Consider the following 19,894-nt stretch of genomic DNA (forward strand, 5'->3'; position numbering starts at 1 on the left):
AGCCTCTAAAAGACTGCCTGCTTACCTGTGCTAGAAATAACAGCACCTCAAGTGAAGACATACGAAAACTTAGTGACTACTAGATTATCCTTAGGATTCTGCATTAACTCTATAATGTTCTTGATATTAAAAAGACAAAAGCATATTTGTCACAGAAATTTAGTTAACATCTTACAACTGAACATGTATGTTGCTTAGATAAATGTAATCACTGTAAACATCTGCATGATCAGGATTTTGTTTTTATTTTGAAATGAGAGCTTTTTTGTTTACAAGTTCATTAAAAACTAAAATCTGAAAAAAAATCAAAAGGTGAGAGGGAATTTGGGGTTCTATTACCATTTTATGGAATTGTCATAATTGAAAATATGCTGAGGATTAAACCTTCTCTCAGTCTATATTTGTAAGCCAATTGTCCATTAAACTTTCACATAGATATTACCATGTACTGGTTAGGATCTTCAAATTGTGGTAGTCTTCAAACATGTTAATGTATTCTAATTGAAGAAAAGTGTCTGCATTTGCTTGGAGTATTCACGGCCTAAAATTTATCTAGGCTTTTTGGGCTTTTAGTTCACTGTCCCTCTAAGGATCCTCCTCACCCCAGGTGCATACAAATACATCATTATACTCTATAGTATATTTTCAGGTAGAAATTTTATTAACATGGCCTGTCATTCAGATCTCATTAAAATGTCAAGATTGTGCCATCATTCTAGGTATGAGAAAGTGATGCAAGTGTACACCATGCTCCAGTGACTTTTTCATCACGTGCTGGGTGCTAGGCACTGGTTTTTCCATTACACACCCTGGGGACTGGCTTCTCTCATACCCGGTTGCTGGCTGGGTGCCTCTGCTCTTACAACAAGGAGTGGGCCAGGCAGACAAACATTCACCAGTTCCAGTCCACTAAGATGCTGGTAAACCTTTTCTCAGACATTGACCCTGATGCTGAATCATGACTCCATGACACAGGTCACATCCCACTTGCACTAGCTTGGTTGATATCTCAGTGTCAAATGAAATCATGAGTGTAAGGTCCCTCCCTGGGAGGCTCCATGTAGATGCCCCCACCTCATTAAGTCTCCACCCAGTTACCTGGGTAACCAGCAGACCTGGAGGCAGTTACCTCCCCTTTCCCTGAGGTCACATCCTAATCCACCTGGTCACAACCCCTGTCCCTGCCCTAGATAAGGCAGGGCTGGGTGGGGTGTTGTCCCTTCTCTCCCTCCTCTCCCACTAGGGATCATCTTGGCCACAGACAGCAGTTCGGTAATAAACTTTCTCTTCTGCCTGAATACCATGTGGCGTTCTCTTTTACCCGCTACCTGGCTACCTACTTTAAAAACCTAACAATGAGGGACTGGGGATATTGCCTAGTGGCAAGAGTGCTCCCCTTGTATACATGAAGCCCTGGGTTTGATTTCTCAGCACCACATATACAGAAAATGGCCAGAAGTGGCACTGTGGCTCAAGTGGAGAGTGCTAGCCTTGAGCAAAAAGAAGCCAGGGACAATGCTCAGGACCTGAGTCTGAGCTCCAGGATTTGCCAAAAAACAAACAAACAAAAAATACCAAAAACTAACAATGAGAAGATACCAAAGTCAGAGGTTGAAGAAGGAATTTCACTGTCATTTAAATGCCTTCACAGCAATGTGGATGATGAAAAAATGGGATAAGGAAATGAGATTGCAATACTACTCATGTATCTATCCAACAGATACACATTTTCTTTTTTTTCTGATAAAACCAAATGATTTCTTGTCTTTAAAAATATACATATGTAGGGCTGTGGATATGGCCTAGTGGCAAGAGTGCCTGCCTCGTATACATCAGGCCCTAGGTTTGATTCCCCAGCACCACATATACAGAAAATGGCCAGAAGTGGCGCTGGGGCTTAAGTGGCAGAGTGCTAGCCTTGAGCAAGAAGAAGCCAGGGACAGTGCTCAGGCCCTGAGTCCAAGCCCCAGGACTGGCCAAAAAAAAAAAAAATATATATATATATATATATATATATATATATATATATATATATATACACACACACACACACATATGTAGACATATGTAGATAAATTGAATGAATATGTATTACAAATGTCAGATTTCTACTTTACTCATTAACGTCTTCTTATTCTTGGTAATGATCATGGTTTCGCTCTCAAAGAGTAATAGTCTCTTGCTGAAACAGTAGAACTTTGTCTTCTACCCTTCTTCCTCCCAATGAAAACATCTTAAACATTCCAATTTTCCATTTTGATTGATTGAAACAGAAATTGCACAATCATATTCTTCTCTTAAATGAAACTATCTTATGGGAATTTGTAATATCCATAGATCATTTCTGTGTTGGCGTCTAAATCATTTGAATCTAGAGGAACAATGTAGTATCACTGATAAAGTGTCCATCCTACCTCTTGTCCCAAACATCATATTTTCCGTTCAGTAAGAAATATACTGTACTGTGCAGACATGAAAAACAAACACGTTTACTGTGTATGTGTAAATAGCCAGGACATTTCCAGCCAATAGTCACAACCAGTGCAGCTGTGCACTGGAGACTAAGAGTGTGGTTTGTAAGTACGATCTCTAAAATAACTAGGATGAATTCCCATGTATGCCTGTGTAAATAGATTTGTTAACTAAAATGTACTTTAAGATAAAAATCTGTTAATAAATGATTTATAAATTGATTAAAAAAAAGAAATATCATTTAACTCAGCATCTGTTCTGTTCTACATATAGAGACATATGACTTAAGGAGTCTAGTCAGACTCTGAGCCATTCTTCTGCCTGTAACCGCAGGCCTTTGTCTCCTGTATTTCAGTCAGGTTAATTGAGCTTGTGACCACACTGGCAGAGCCAGTGTCAGGGGACAGGAAGGGGAAAAATTGTCTGAAAAAAACGTGTGTAACACACTTCTAATTGTTCAGAACCTTTCTGAGAGTAATTATTTGAAATTCATCATTTTTCTCAATTTGGACCAGAACTTGATAGGGCGTTCATTGCCCATGCCCCCAAGCTGTGTGGTGGAGTCCTCTAGGGAGCACGGCACCCCAGCCTCTACTGCCAAAGGCTCCACGTAGTCATCCGTGCTAGATTCAATCTTGTGGGGCCTGCCAAGTCTGAAGTGGTGTCAGCAGCAGGCGCCTCAGTGTCAGCCTGCATCTTGTCCTGGCACGTCACGACTTCACCTGCAAGATGCAACAGCAGCTCCTGCAGCTCCTGCTTCTTCTTCTGCTTCTCCTGGGACAGCTTGTCGACTTGCTCATCTTTCGCCTGATGCAGGGTCTCCAGGGTTTCCATCTGTTCTTTGCAGGCAATGATGGACTTTTCGATGGTGGTGATGTGCTCTGAAAGCCAGCTACATCGCTGTTGCAGGTCATCCGCTCCACTCTGGAAGTCCACCTTGTCAGGCAGATAGGGGCTGAAGCACATTTGCAGCTCCCTCTTGGGCACCTGTGTATTCTGCTTCCTCTTCCCAAAAAGGCTGTGGGTCCTCGTCCTGAGGAAGAGGCCCTCTTGCTCCAGCTTGGTCTGGCACTGGGCTGCCAGGTTAGCCAGGCACCTGCAGCAGGCCTGCTGCTCCTGCAGCTGCTGGCTGAGTTTTACCTTTTTGGCTTCAGCAGCTGAGAGTGCTTTCTGGTAAAAATCCCTCATGACTTGAGGGCTGTCCTCATCGTCAGGGACGGTGACGAGTGGGGTTGCCTCCTCCCCCCTTTCTTCCCGTTACTCACTTGACCTTCTGGAGGGAAAACTAGGACACTCAGCTGGGCCTGCAGTTGCTCCTCTTGTTGTCTTGCTGCTTCCAGGCACTTGAGAGTGTCCTGCAATTGTTCCCTTTCCGTCTGGGCCAGCAACTTGCTCTGCAGTTGCTCCTGCTTCAGCTGCTCCAGCAGCTGGTTCTGCCTCTGCAGGTGCTGCTGCAGGGCCTCCTTCTCTGAGCTTAGCTGCTGATTGGAGGCTGTGTGCTGATCGCAGGTGGCTCTGAGTTCCTGCAGCTGGGTCCGGTACTGGCCCTGCAGCTCCTGCAGCTCCTGAGCTTCTTGGCTTGCTCTCTCAGCCACGTCTTTCCATTTGTCCAAATCCTTCTCTTGCTGCACCAGCTTCTCCTGCAGATGTTTCTTCTGGTGATGCTCTGAGCTCAGGGCGCTAGCAAGCTCCTCCTTCTCAGCCTGTGGAAAGCGTCCTGCAGCTGGGCCAGCGGATCTTTGATCTCTCTGTCTTGCACATTTGTGCATCTCGCTGTCTCCGTTATCTTTTGCCAATCCTCGGCAGGCCTAGGAATGGGTTCCTCGGCTGCCTGTTCCAGTCTACACAGCCGATCCTGTTGCTCTAGGTTCTGGAGTCGGAGGCTGTGGTTTTCCTGGACCTGAAATTGAAGCTGTTGCTTCAGGTCCTTTAACTCCTCCTGCATCTGGAAGGCCTGGGCCTGCAGCTGCTGCTCAGCCTGAGCTGGTCCTACAGGGGGCTGCAGCTCTGCCAGTTGTTTTCTAACTTCCTCCAGGTTGACCTCCAGCTCCAACACCTGCCTCTCCCCTTGCTCTCTCTCCTCTCTCAGTTGCTTCATCTCTTGGGATTGCTGCTGGACCATGTCCTCCCACATGGCCCTCTCTCCCCTCAGGGACATGGCAAAGTTATCCCTTTCTGACCTCATGGTCATCACCAGTCTTCTCACTTGCCTTTTGAGCACTGCCCGCTCCTCTGCTGCTTGTTGAAGCCTCTGAATTCTGCTCTTCATGTTGAGCTTCTGGGTCCAGAGGACTTCCAGCTTCCGTTGCAAATCGCTGTTGATTGCCTCCAAATCACAACTCCTGTTCTTTTCCTGGTCTTGGATGAGCTGGAGATTCTTCTTTTGAGTGTCAACCTGTTGGGTGGTGACTGGGGACAAGGCTATCTCTTGCTTTCCAACATGCTGCTGTGCAGCCTTCCAGCAGCTAGTGAGACATTCCTGCTCCCTTATTCTCTCATTAACCACCAGCTGGATGCGAGCCAGGGTAGAGTGTAAATTGGGTTCTTCTGAAACCAACATCTGAATGGCTACCTTGTGGGCTTCCAATTCTGTTTGCAGTGCTTCGTTCTCTTGGGCTCTCCTCCAATTCTCTTTTCGTTGTCCATGCTGCAGGTTTTTCTTTTCCTTCTTCAGTTGGTGGATCTCATTGGAGAGCTGTTGGTTTCATAACTTGCTGGAGTACAGGGTAAGCAGCAGGGCCAGTCATCCTTGGACACCAAAGGACAGGCATGTGAAAGAACACCTTTCCAAACCTGCAGTTACTGTACAAGGTTATGATTAGGCATTTCTGTTAATATAGTTTCCCCAAGTTTAGGAAGCAAAGAGAGTAGTCTCCCACAAATTATTTCAAAAGGAGGGAGTGAATCCTTTAACACAAGGGGTGCATGTTGCTTGAAGCAGTGCAAAGTGGAGGAGGCTTACCCAGTCCTTGCCAGTCTCTGTAATTAAAGTCTCCTTTAAGATCCTTTCCAGCTGTTCTGAACAAGATATAAGTTCCAATTAATTCTCAGGGCCTTAGATAATAGTTGAGTGTCTTGGGTCCTGAAGGCCTGGCCATTGTCTTCCCCATTGCTATGGGTAAGCCAAATCGAGGCATTATTTCACGAAGTAATTATTACACTTTTGCCTGAATGGTTTCACTATTTATCAGGAATGTCTCAGCCCAGCTTGAGAAATTGACTTCTAGTACTAACAGATACTGATACCCATACCTTCCAGGCTTTACCTCCCTGAAGTTCACTCCCAAGAACTCATCAGGTGAGGTTCCTCATATACATGGCCTCTCCACCTGTTCCTCTTTGCAGCACTGGTTTTCAAGACAGTTTTAGGCAGTGGCCCAGAGCAATTTAGATAGAGACAAAGAAGGCTTGAGCCTGTGGCCATTTTTCACAAGTGCGGTCTCCACACTTGCACACTTGCGACCATGATTTGTCATGCCTCTTTCTTTTTTTTCCTTATTTTATTAACTAAATTTTGTTGACAAAGTGTTGTGCAAAAGGGGTACAGTTAGATAATAATGCAGTGAGTACATTTTTTGTGATACCTTACACCCTGGATTTTCTTTCCCTTCCCTAGATCAGGTACGCATATAGACGATATCCAGAGATACACATATTTTTGAGCATAAGAATACATGAATCTAAATATGAACTGGGGTGCAATGTAAGCTTTACTGCAATTTTTAGAGATGATCCCCAAACAGCAAACATCTCTACAAAGATTGTACTTCTGCAATAAAAAGAGAATACCATATCCATTTCATAGAATTTCTTACCTAAAGCATGGTTTTGGAATTTTTTTGCAAGAGTAATAAACATGACTGTGCAACGAAGTAAGTTTTCTGCACCAGCCTTTATATTGAGCATTTGGATTTTCTCTCAAGTCTGTGGTCAAAATCTTATAATAGGTGGGAACTGTAGAGAAGTCAAGAATGTGGATTGAGATATTTTAATTCCAATAGATCTTGTAAGAGACTTCACCCTGTTTGATCCATTGTTGGTTGTTGCTACTGTTTTGAGGTGCATCTTATATGGCTTGAAATGTGGTCAAAGAAAATGATAAATTTGGGAAATTTTCTGTAATAATAATTTCCATTTTGTTTTCATTTCCAATACTACTATGAAATTTTCTCTCTCACACACACACAAATACACAAGCATTCATGCACTCATAGTTTGTATTTGACTCAGTTGCACCCACATTGCTTAAGCAAAGAGAATAAAAAAAGGAATCCATGGAAGTTAAATACAAAACAAATATTCCATAGACCTTTTAAAATGTGTTATCTAGTGATCAATGTAGAGGTAAGAAGCTGGCGCCAAGAAAAATGCCTAAAGAGCTTTGCCAAGGCACCAGATGCTCCTACTGCTAAATTATCTCTTGCAGTTTGGCACCAACCTCTTACAACTGGCACGCCCACCAGTGCCTTGCATACAGCATTGCCTTATGGTTTAAACTAATTATTTAAAAATAGCTGGCTTCATATTCAAAAGTAAATTCTCTGTGTACATTTACTTTAGTACCCAAGAGAATCAATATTTTTTGACAAGGCATGAAAGATAAAATAAAATGTGTGAAATAGACTTGCTTAACCTAAATACTTAATCTGATAAAAAAAAAAAGAAGAAACCATCCATCCATGCCAGCTCTTGATAACACTGCCTATGTTTTTCATTAACTAAAACCCTTTTGGAAAATTGGCCTGCAAGACGCTAATAAGTAGGTGAAAAATTAAAATTCAATCATTTGGTGCCTAAAATATTGACATGCAATTTATTCTGTACCCAAAAATGAAAACAAAAATGTGCATTTCAAACTTGTAGTCTATGTGTTTTAATATTTCATGAATGTAGCCTGAGACAAATACTTTTAGCACAAGGAAGTAAGCATTTGTTTCATTGATTTGTACATAATTGAATGTATGGTGGTGTATTTTAAAGTTAGTATTCTTTATACTATCTTTTGACTTTCTACAAATAGTATTCTGAGGTGTGTTACATGCATGAAATTAATTCCCACCAAAGTTATTAAATTTAAGATTTCTCAGTGTTTCAGGGAAAATTTAAACAATCACTTTAGTTTTGATTTTCCACTAGGCTATTAATTTTCTAAATGTGTGAACAACCTTTCAAAATATTGGCTTTTATATTTTTCCAAAGATAGGAAAAGTTTAGAAATACTTCTTTTATTTCCAGATCTCATTTTCACGCATGTTATGGAGAACCACACCAAGTAAAGGAAAGAGCTGGAATGAATCACAACAACAGTGCAGATGGCTCAGACAAAATAGAACAGTGGAAATACTCTGCCACACTCATCTTCCCAGTGTATTCAAAAATATTTTAGAGGTTAAGTGAAGATTTTTTGTTGGATAAACTCATAGGGAAAGAAAGAGCTTAACATCTTACATAATAGCAGCTAGTGTTGATCATTATCATTGTGTTAAATGCTGCTTAAAGATATAGGAATGGCTAGACACAGCCACTCACACCTGCAGTTGTAGCTACTCAGAGCTGAAAGATAGCATCTCAAAATCAGTGCAGGGGAAAAAATTCAAGTGATTCCCTTTTTAATCAACCTGGAAGAAATGAGGACCGAGGTGCAGTTCTGCTTGTAGCCAGCTAGCTGTGAGAAGAAAAAAAAGTCAAATGAGTCTGAGTAGTATAAACAACAACAACAACAACCACTAACGTGCATTTTTTTGTTTTCATATAGGTAGGTAGCTGAAACTTCAATGCAGAGGGTTTATTAATCTAATGACAAGCATGTCCAACAACATTGTGCATTAGATTAAGATTGAAAAGTCTTTCTGTGAGGTAGATGAGGTTTTCATCATGTTTGAAAATTAATTGGGAAAAAAAAACCACACCCTTAAAGTTTGAACCGGAGTGCTCAGAGTAGGCAGTGAGATGCTCTTGTCTTAGGCCATTCCTAGAGGCAAGTGTGAGAAGCTTTCTGTGAGAAAATAACCAGGGTCACAAAGATAAACTGCGAGCCTAGTGTAAGCAGACCACCAGCTTAGCAAGCCTGAAACCCTGAATTCAAACTTCAGGACCTTGAAAGAGAGAGGAAAAAGGGAGGGAGAAAGAGGATGGGAGGGAAAATGAAAAAGATATGAAAGAAGGAAGGAAGGAGGAAAAGATAAAGGGGAGTACAGGAGGGAGGGGGGAAGATAAAAAGTGTGGGAGGAAGGAAGAAAGGATAGAAGGAAAGAAAATAGGAAGAGAGAAAGGAAGAAATAAAAGAGAAAAAAAAGGAAAGAAGGAAAGGGAAAGAGGATTTAAGGTCGCCATCATGTAGAAAGCATGGAACATAAGGTATTAGCCTTTACTTTCTGTGCCCCATAAAGTTTTAAAGATCTGAACTTGCCAATAGACTATATAATTCTTTATACACCCTAAGGAAACAGGTTCTTCATAGTTATGCTAATGATGATCAACTCTTGGAAATTATGTTTCTGAATATCATCCCTATGCAGTATTTAACATAAAAATCAATCAATATAATAGCAAGGTATAGTAATCCTTAAAGAAATAACATTCACTGAAAAACAAATATAGAGTTTTCAAAATTTACCATTGCTATTAAAGTACCGATTTGAAGAGATTTTTAGAGTACCGAATTATGTTCTTTATCCAGACAGAAGACTTTTCCCATGGGACCTTGTTTGCTGGAAAGAACACAAGGTGAGAAAATATCAGCAGCTGCCAGGGTAATGAGTCCACTTCACTGAAAATGAGTTCATTATTATTCCATGGATGTGGTCTCCTAATTCACAGTTGTATTACATTTATACATAAATCAAAAAGTAGGTATTATGTATGCCGATCTATAAGAACACATTTTTTAAACATAAGAAATAAAATAAAAAACAAACGCATATAAAGCTAGTTGATAATGGAAAAAATGGATAATAGAATATAAGTATATTGTGATCAATCCTTCAAGAATAAAATAAATAAAAATAAAAACAACTCCGTATGAGGATTCATTTTCCATATTTTGGGGTTTTTTTAAGTTTTTATTATAAAACTGATGTACAGAGAGTTTACAGTTTCATACGTTAGGCATTGGATACATTTCTTGTACTGTTTGTTACCTTGCATTATTTTTTTTAATTTCATCAGCTATGAGTAAAAATGATAAGGTAGTGGAAATCTACAAATTATTTCTTATGGATTTTATAAGTTTATGCAAAAGATGCTAATGGGCAATAAAGTAATCCCCCTTGTAATTTACTAATTAGGTGAGAAATTACAATTCTTAAGAAGGATTGCTTGCTTCAGTTATTTACTGTTTGTATGTTTGGGGTTTTTTTGGCCAGTCCTTGAGCTTGAACTCAGAGCCTGAGCACTGTCCCTGGCTTCTTTTTGCCCAAGGCTAGCACTCTGTCAACTCCAGCCACAGTGCCACTCTTGGCCTTTTCTATATATGTGATGCTGGGGACTTGAAGCCAGGGCTTCCTGCACACGAGGCAAGCACTCTTGCCACTAGGCCATATTCCCAGCTCCGTTTTAAGTTATTTAAATAAAAGTCAAGATCTCTAAATGATTTTAACATAAGATGTACAAAAGAAATATTCTACATTTTAGGTAACATTTAAATTTGATTCTGGATAATTTCCATCAAATAAAGTATTCAAAATGCTTTGAGCAGTTTAATGATCCTCAATTTAATGTAAGGCAAAATATAAGAAACACCACTTAAGACATCAGATCCAAAGACTGCTAAGAGAGCTGTCTATTTATTATACTGTTTTAAAGTAAGAAAATGATTTTACTTCTGCATTATTGATTAATTAAAATATTAAATATAAGTCAATAAATAAACTTTAAAAAATAATTGTAACTTTATTAAATGCATGTGATCACTTGTGAAATTTAAATTTTAACCAATCTGTTTCTTTTTTATATAAACCAAAATTAATACAACTGATTATTTTTTCATTTTATTAAAACTAATAATTAAAAAAACAAAACTTATATTTTGTTACAATAACATCATTCACAATTACCTAATTCCAGGAAATAAGAAACTAAGAGTAAAATATACTCAAAATCTACTTGTCTTCCAAATTTGGAAGTAAAATTTTATTTGAAAATAATTTTGCTTCATCATTAGTTTTTGAAACGTTAGATCATGTGACATGTTCATCCTCACTAGGAGTCAAGACCAAACATAACTGAAATAAATCCAATGAAGGTCAGAGGTTACAATGTAGCATCCTGAAGGGATGTAAGAAGAGAGTTTTAAAAATATATCATAATAAACATAAAATACAGTTAGGCAGGAAATATATTGGATTTAAGAAATAATGGGAAACACAGAATTATTTTTAGAGGTGGAAATAAACATGCTTAATGAATAAATGAGTACTAACCAGCATTTATCAACAATGCATAACCCTGCTCCAGGGTGTTGTATTATTACCCAGCTTAAAAATACATTGATATACCTTTTATCTGGACTGCAAGCTCAACAAAAGGAAAATTTTAGTAAGCGCCTGTCGCAGAATTTACTGGGTAATAAAATCAAGACTCTTGTATAATAACTCATTTTATTTAGTTGCAGTTGAGAATTTCTCTAACCAAAAATTTCAGTATTTTTTTTTGTTCTCTTCTGCTATTTTTCTCCATTTTTTTATGATGTTTGTATTTAATCATTAGCCTTTTAACCATAACTGCAGAAAACTTGAGTCTTTTTGTAAGGCTTAGCCAGTCTTTTGGAGATAAACCAATCTTGTTACATCCAATAAATTCTACATACTCTGTCTTGTGTTTCCAGAACATGACGTGTGTGAAGCAGTTCTGTTCTACTCTCCCTACCTCCCTCTCCCTCTCCCTTTCCTTCTCTCTCTCTCTCTCTCCCTCTGTCTCTCTGTTTCTTTCTCTCTCTCTCTCTCTCTTTCTCTCTCTCTCTCTTTCTCTCTCTCTCTCTCTCTCTCTCTCTCTCTCTCTCTCTCTCTCTCTCTCTCTCTCTCTCTCTCTGTACACTTCATGGGCCTTTTTTTCAGGAAATCCTGGCAATACAACTTTTCAAGTATGTCTGAACCCAGGAGATACTCCCATTTAGAAAAAAAAAAGTCACACATGATATCATGCACCCTTTGTAACACTACATATTTTCCTACTTGTTTTAGTCTGATTTTCTTGTGATTGATTTGTTATCCACTGTCATGTAAATGAAGATGACTTATCTCCTGAATAATGTATTTCTACAATGCTGTAAATTTGGACCTATGTAACAACATATTCTAGAATGGTTCATATGACTTAAACTTGGATACACACTGATAGCATTTAAAGTTAGGAAACATAAACCTCCTTGCAAATATTTAGATTTGCTTTTATCTATCTCCGAACACACCATATGTTTTTCAAACATTGTAAATGTCCCCACAGATTTCTTCTGCCCTGGGTGTTTTCCATCTGAATAACATTATTGTTCTTAGGAAAAAAATAAAAAGAAAATTAAAAGAAAGCAAAATATATAAATAAAATATAGAATTAGCAACTAGGAAGTATATGAGTTGAAGATACAGCTGCTGAACATTTCCTTATTATCCAAAAGAACACACGTAGCAAGTGTGTGAGCAAGGCTCATACGGACTCCACCAAGGGACCAAATGATCACATCTTCCCATTGCTTTTGGATTTAAGAGAGGAGATGGCCAACTCTGTCCAGATGTCATCAGATTCCCACACTTGTTTCTTGGCAAAAACACTCAGCAAACCAACAGGTAGGTCACTTGACATTTCTTCTTCTTTTTTTATCTTTAATGTAAACTAGAGTTTTGCGTTCTTCATCAAATACGATGCTTGACATTCCCAATATACTACTCTCCACTTGATGGGGAGCAGAGGGGAGAGAGAGAGAGAGAGAGAGAGAGAGAGAGAGAGAGAATCTTGTTTTCTAAGAAACAAACAAATAAAATCTCTTGTCGTAAGTAAAAAGCTGAGAGATATAGGAGAGTTTCTAAAATTGTATAGCACTTCATACCAGAGGTTGTCAAAGAAGCACAACCTCACCATATCTACAGCTTATATTCCCAGTCAGAGAGAACGGTAATGACACGCAGAGAACAGATAGGCTGCAGCTACCATTGCTCTGTGTGGGTGATATCGTGAGAGTTCTCCACCTGAGGCTGCCGGATTCTTGATGGCTGTTATTGATGAGAATCACTTGTTTGATTACAAATGTATATTGTTCTAGTGTTACATTAGTTTATATACCAAATGAGGCTTCAATTCACTATGTACCCAAACTGCTTTGGATGGTATGTATTGTTCAAGCAGGGGATGGATGTAACACAGAGTTGCTTTGGTGGCTATGTCTGTTGTGTTGGTATTGCAGGCATCTTTACAGGGAGCTCCTAGATGTGAGTGCATGCATCCGTTTCTTTGTCATTTTAATTTGAGAAGTGAGTATACTTTCAAGTGGTTGGGTAAAGTTTCAGTAACTGGAATTTTAGATTTTCTTTCTAGATATTGGTTTAAAAAAAACATAACTAGGAGCAGAAGATCTCACATTTGATATGTTGTAATAACTCTTGTAGTTGCTAAACACATGACTAATAAAATCAGAATTGAAAACTTGATCATTTGGTAGGACAAATTTTGATTCTTACTTTGACAAATTACTGACAACAGAACATAAAGGAATAGTAGCATATAGTACGGTCAATATTTAATAAAAAGGTCTATGTTTCAATAAACACACATTGAAAGATACTATCACCTCTCAAAAGATACCTAAGGATATCTTAAAAGTAAATTCTGGCTCAACAATGAAGTACTAGAAAACTGAAAAACTAGAAACTCAATGATTGCTTCTAAGGTACACAGACTATGTTAAATGAAATATTTTCCTACAGAGCAGAAAGCCATTCTGCACATATACATCTACATTCATGTACACATATATATGTGTGTGTGTATGTATACACAAAATTATATCCTAATCACTTTAGATAGCTTATATTGAACTAGATGGTAACATTTTCAATTGGAGCACTATCAAAACCTCTTGAAGCATCCCTCCTTAGAATTTTGCTTTGTGTTAGCAGAGTATACTATTATGAATGACTAAAGTGTATCAAACTCCTCTCTCCAAATATTTAACTGAAGTAGGAGTTCTTATGTGAGAAGATAGACACAGTGACTGAGTTCTTCAGATATTTTAGTTCAATAAAGCCATCCCATTTTGGAAAAATATCATCTAATGGATTTTATAGAGAGTATTAGATTTCAACTTATCCATAAAGAATGAAAACATGTATGTAAGGGAGAAAAAGGAAAGAGTAATATCATTTAGTAAATGGGAGAAAATGAAAGTAATACGTAGATCCTTAACAAAAAGTTTATGATGAGAAGGCACGTTGTCGAGTGGCTATGTAAATGATGTCACAGTTTGGCAGGGCACATAAATTGCCACATAAATGATTGGGAATAGATTTATGTGGTGCATTCTGACCAGTTTATCAAGGACATTGAATTAGGTTGAAGAGAGAGAACATTTTATTAGAAGAGATCAAATTTACTAGACAATTTCCTTGAGGAATAGCATGGTAAAAATGTAACTTCAAAAGATCTTTTTCAAGGGGCTGGGGATATAGCCTAGTGGCAAGAGTGCCTGCCTCGGATACACGAGGCCCTAGGTTCGATTCCCAGCACCACATATACAGAAAACGGCCAGAAGCGGCGCTGTGGCTCAAGTGGCAGAGTGCTAGCCTTGAGCGGGAAGAAGCCAGGGACAGTGCTCAGGCCCTGAGTCCAAGGCCCAGGACTGGCCAAAAAAAAAAAAAAAAAAAAATATATTTTTCAAGAATCAAGAATATGAATTCCACCAAGTCAGAGGAGGCAGGCATTCAAAACCAGAAAGCCAGTCACAACTTAGATCACAGAGAGGGCATGAGATCTTATGAGTATAGGAATATATTTATAAAATGCAAAAAAATAAAATCTTAATAAGGTGAGTAGAATTCTGAAAACAATACTAGCAGGCCTGGTGTGGAAAAGAGACATGAAGACAGGGGACAGGGTGTGGAAGGAAGGAAGAGACTACCCAAGGCAGCCCTGAGAAATCAGAATTAAAAATAGAAAGGTTCATAGGAATGAATGCATAGCAAGTAAATTAATAGTGGGAAAGCTATCTACAGAGTGCTTATTTACTGAATATACATAGGGAGCACTATTATATTATGTACTACCACTCAAAGTGTATGTTACATATTTAAAATAAGTTTAATTGTAATCAAATTATCAGACAGGAAGGTCATTTTGAATTCATGCCAGGAGCATTCTTTTATGTCTGTTTGGGGGAACATTCAAGCTTTAGCATTTTGATATTTGAATATAACAGCCAGTGCCAATATAAAGTTATTATCTTAAAATATTTTTGAATTATTTAACATTCAAACTACATATATTGATTAGTAAAGTTATCTTAGATATATAAGCTACTTTTTACATTAATATGTTTATTTGTTTAAACAATTAGTTAATATATATTTTGTCTATAATTGCAAACTATTACATTTTTCCAGCATTCTGTGAATGTCATGTTCAAATTTTTAAATAATTTTACTTTTTCCAAAAATGCTACCAATTGAAAAAATAACATATAGTTTCCAGGCTGAAAAGAAACTATGAATTATTTTTAAAAACTATTACTCAAAGGTCCTGACATTACGTCTTCTTGTCAGATGGGATATTGTCCGATTCTAAATGGCCTCCTAACAGAATATATTACTAATACACAACCATTGTGATCTAGCTTCACTGTCAATGTACAGTAATTGGTAGCCTGAAAAAGATCTTTTTAGTTTTTACCAGTAGAGCAAGAAGAACAAAATTATCTTATTTATAGTCATAATCACAATCAAAAGAGCTATAGTTGAGTCAGGGTCATTTTTATGGTAATAGAACTTAGATACATGAAAAATACATTTCTCATTTTCCTTCTTTAATAAAACATCATTTTTTTTGTATGTGTGACATGAACTACTAGCAAACTTCTTGGTGGGCCCTTCTTGATGAGCCTCGAAGATGAAAGAGTCTCATGCTGAGGTAATAAAGGTGAAATTTTCTGGGAGGTGAGAGAGTCAGTTATTCAGAAATATCACCAGGTCACCTTGCTTATAATGTTCAAGTTCATCTACAGGTGCATAAATTTCCAATTCACAAACCATGTTCAATATTATCCAATCTATACTGAATAAAATGTTGGCTTTTCTAAAAGATATGTAAACTGGGGAAAAGAATCTTTTATTTTTCAGTAGCACAGCCATGAATAATGGAATTATGTAGATAACCAGATGCAGAAAGACCTTATCATGTCATTACTTAGGTCTGTCTCATTGAAAATTGCCCGCCATTATTTCTTTTCATTTGTGACAGGTCGTTTTCACTCTCTTTGTCTTGTACTAGTTACAAAAACAAAATGCAAGTTACAAGTTATGGTAATTCAATATGGAATGCTATAGTTAGAAATATCTAACATTTAAAAATATACATTACTGATTACTAGTAATCTATTTAATAAATCTATGTTTTAAAAGTTTTCTTAAAACTACTATATAATATACTGTTAGAACATTCATAGGTTGATTGGATTCTGAATAGATTAGTAATAACAGGCATAGCTTATAAATAATGATGGCTCTATTTAATAGATCGTTACCTTTGGTTCATTTATAAACAACTTTCATTTGTTCTTTTCCAAAATTATGTTACCAACACTAAATAAAATTCCTTTGTCACACTTTATGTTCCCTTTACCCTATGACATTGCTAAATACGATTTCATTAGTATTATTTCTTTACTAATGACTTTAGAGCATTTTATTTTGTTGACATGCATTACTAAAATGCAGTTTTATATTTTCATTGCTTTGAACTGTTTGGAAATGTATGTCCCATCAAGCATAATTACCATGGATTTTTAAATACTGTAGTTTTGTTTCACTAAAATCCTTGTTTGTGTACAAGGCTGTGGCACATTCGTAACTCAAATATACATGATATACATGATATACATTTATAGTCATTTTCTTTCCTATTTGAGCATATGAGGTTTATTCCAGTTTTTTTCTAATGTGTAGAATAGTACAGTATATATTTATCCCTTTGCAGATTAGAAGCTTGTTTGCATTTATTATTCAAATTTGTTAAACTAAATTTTATATGAACATTTCTTTTTTCATCTAAGAAAAAGTTAGATTTTGAGTTTCAAGGGAAAATCATATCTGCTTGTTTTCTGTATCTGATAACAAACTTTTACAGCCCAAGTAAGTTTCACAGACAGAGGCTCATTTCAGCTCGTGATTTTGACCTCAGTGCAATGCAAGGCACTGGTAATGGCCTTGCTAGCAGAACCTAAAGCAATGCTATTGAGAGAGGGAGTGTGAGACAGATTTAGGGGAATGAGATGGCATTCCAGGGTCACATTCAAGGTCACCTATTAACCAGTAAATTCAATCATTCATTATTTTCACCTATTCATAATTTAAAGATTCATAAGATTCACCAGATTATGTCTCCTTAAATCACTTAAACTTTTATGAGGTAGATTAAATTTCAATGAATTTTAGAGGTTTCAGAAATGAGGGAGTGGATAACAAGTTTGACAAAAAAATATATGTGATTTTAATCCCCCTATACATTACCTTGACAATTAAATTAAATTTAAAAATATTCAAGCCATAGCAGCAGGCTTTTTGCTTGTTTTTAGTACTTATACATAGGTTCAGATTTTTTTACGCCGTGATCTATTTGTATTAATTAATTTATTTAATGTCAAAGTGATGTACTGAGGGGTTACAGTTTCACATGTAAGGTAATGAGCACACTTCTTATCAAACATTGTTACCTCCTCCCTCATTTTCCTCCCACCTCCTCCCCATTCTCCCCATCAGCAATTTGCACAGTTGGTTTACAGCATATAGTTTTGTAAGTATTGCTGTTGCATTGGTTCACCTTTTATCCTTTATAAAATCATACTAAGTGAAGTGAGCCAGACCCAAAGAAACATGGATTCTATGGTTTCCCTCACTGGTAATAATTAGAGGTTCAGATTTTCTATGTGCACATGTATGTCAGAAAGATATCAAGTTGAATTTCCTAAAAAAAAATTTATTTCTGAATCTAACTGGACTTTAAGTAAGTAACAATTTATATAAATTAATTTTAATTCATTAATTTAATTTATTAATATAACTCATTAACCACTATAAATACAATGAGAGACGTGCAAGGTATAGATATTTTGATTCATAGAACATCAATAGGATAATAGGAGATATTAAAATTAATTTGAATGAAATATTAATTTTTAAGGAGCTCTACTACTATGGAAATAGTATGTAGCTCCTTTCTACCTCAAGAGATTATATACTTGACAATTTATTACATAATTCATTAAGGTATCTGTTGAAATAATATTTGCATTCAGTTTATAACATATGTAATAGAAGTTCCATCTAGTTGTCAAGTACTGGTGCTATGGAAAGCATGCTGCATTGACAGATAAAACAATAAATATTGATTTCCTATTGAGTTTCCAGAAGTGCAATGTTTCTAGTGTCTTAGGCATACATGGCATGGGTAATGGACAAAATATGGCAGTGAAGAGAGGAAGCGCCACTATTTTCCTTCTCTTTGTAATTAAACAATGCTCGGAGTCCCTTACCTCATATATGAAACATAACTTTCTACTTCTGTAAGAAGAAATGTGCCACTGTGCCACTACTAAGATTACTAGGCTGAAACAGTTTCTTTTTATAGTTTAGAATTTTTTTAGTATCCCCCCCCCCATTTTTTTTTTAAGATCATGGGTCTTGAACTTGGGGCCTGAACACGGTCTGATCTCTTTTGTTCAAGGGTGGCACTCGATCACTTTGAGCCACAGTGCCATTTCCAGTTTTCTGTTGGTTAACTGGATATAAGAGTCTCACAAACTTTCTTGCCTGGGCTGCCTCTGAACAGGAACCTCAGAACTCAGCCTCCTGAATAGCTAGGATGTGTGAGCTACTAGTGCTCAGCTTTAACATCCCATTTATTGGTGGTATTCTGACTGGAAATAAGTTAAGGCAATGCAAATAGAGTTCCAGAAGAAAACCTATAGTTTTATTTTATATATACATATATATAATTTTAATAAGCAAGTCCTAATGAATATATTTACACCAAACATTTTCTATATAATGGAAAAAGAGTAATTAAGGACAGTGCTGAAGAAAACATGAAAAAAGGGAAGAAAAGTTAAAGTTCAAGGAAGTGATCTTGTTTAAGAAAATATTTAAACATGGTAAACATGGACCTATGCTTCTTTTGAAATGGTCATTCTGCTAACTAGAGACAAATGAGGTGAAGATATGTACATAGTTATACCATGTTATCTGCACGGTTGTGATGTACTTGAAGCGCGAAGAAATAGTGACTTGAAAACAGGTAAACTTAATTAGCATGAGTTACCGAAGATGAATTTCATTTCAAACTACATTACCATTAATAGACTTGGTATTTATAAGTTTATAGCTAAACTACAACTCAGTTTAAAGGTTTCATTTTTTTCTGAAGATAAATGATCTACATGCCTAGAAAACTGCCAAACAAAAGGACCATAAAGAAGAAAAATACACAAAACTCAGAAACCTAAACATAATCTGCTTCCAATAAACTCTATGCAGGTAAAAGGGTTTTGTTTTTTTGTCTCCTTGGAAGTGTTATATAATTTATCACAAAAACTACATACATTATGTTGAATGTAAATTATCTTGGGCTTCTGTTTGGTCTTTACTGTTGTTTTGTAATTATAAATATGTCTATACAATATTTCATGTATGAGTACACCATAATGAAATTACCCTAGCCTCTATTTTTAACTACTGAAGTTCCCCAGCTTGTGCTTTTTTAGAAACATTATTATTAACATGTTTGTCAATTTCTCCTGTAATTTACTTATAACATATTTATAGAAGTGCAATATACACAGTATGAATAATTTAATATTCTTGATTCATTTTGCCATATTACTTTCCAAAGGTGGTAGTCATACTTACTTACAGCAGTTGTATATAAACGTGTTTTTCTTACTGTATACACATTAGCATTCAGAAAGATGCATGTCTAAATTGACAAAGGCTTTATTAGGCTGATCTTGGTGAAGATTGGGTATGAAGGTAGACAGTTGTTAAGTTATGTCCCTTATGAGAACATCTTTTGATATGGATCTAAACAACCTTGTCTGATGGAAGAATGGAGGGAAGAAAGAAAGAAGGGAAGGAAGGAAGGAAGGAAGGAAGGAAGGAAGGAAGGAAGGAAGGAAGGGAGGGAAGGAAGGAAAGAAATAAAAAAAATGTGAGGCCAAGAGGAAAACATTTTT

The sequence above is a fragment of the Perognathus longimembris genome, chromosome 15 (assembly GCF_023159225.1).
Source record: "Perognathus longimembris pacificus isolate PPM17 chromosome 15, ASM2315922v1, whole genome shotgun sequence".
Taxonomy (NCBI): Eukaryota; Metazoa; Chordata; class Mammalia; order Rodentia; family Heteromyidae; genus Perognathus; species Perognathus longimembris.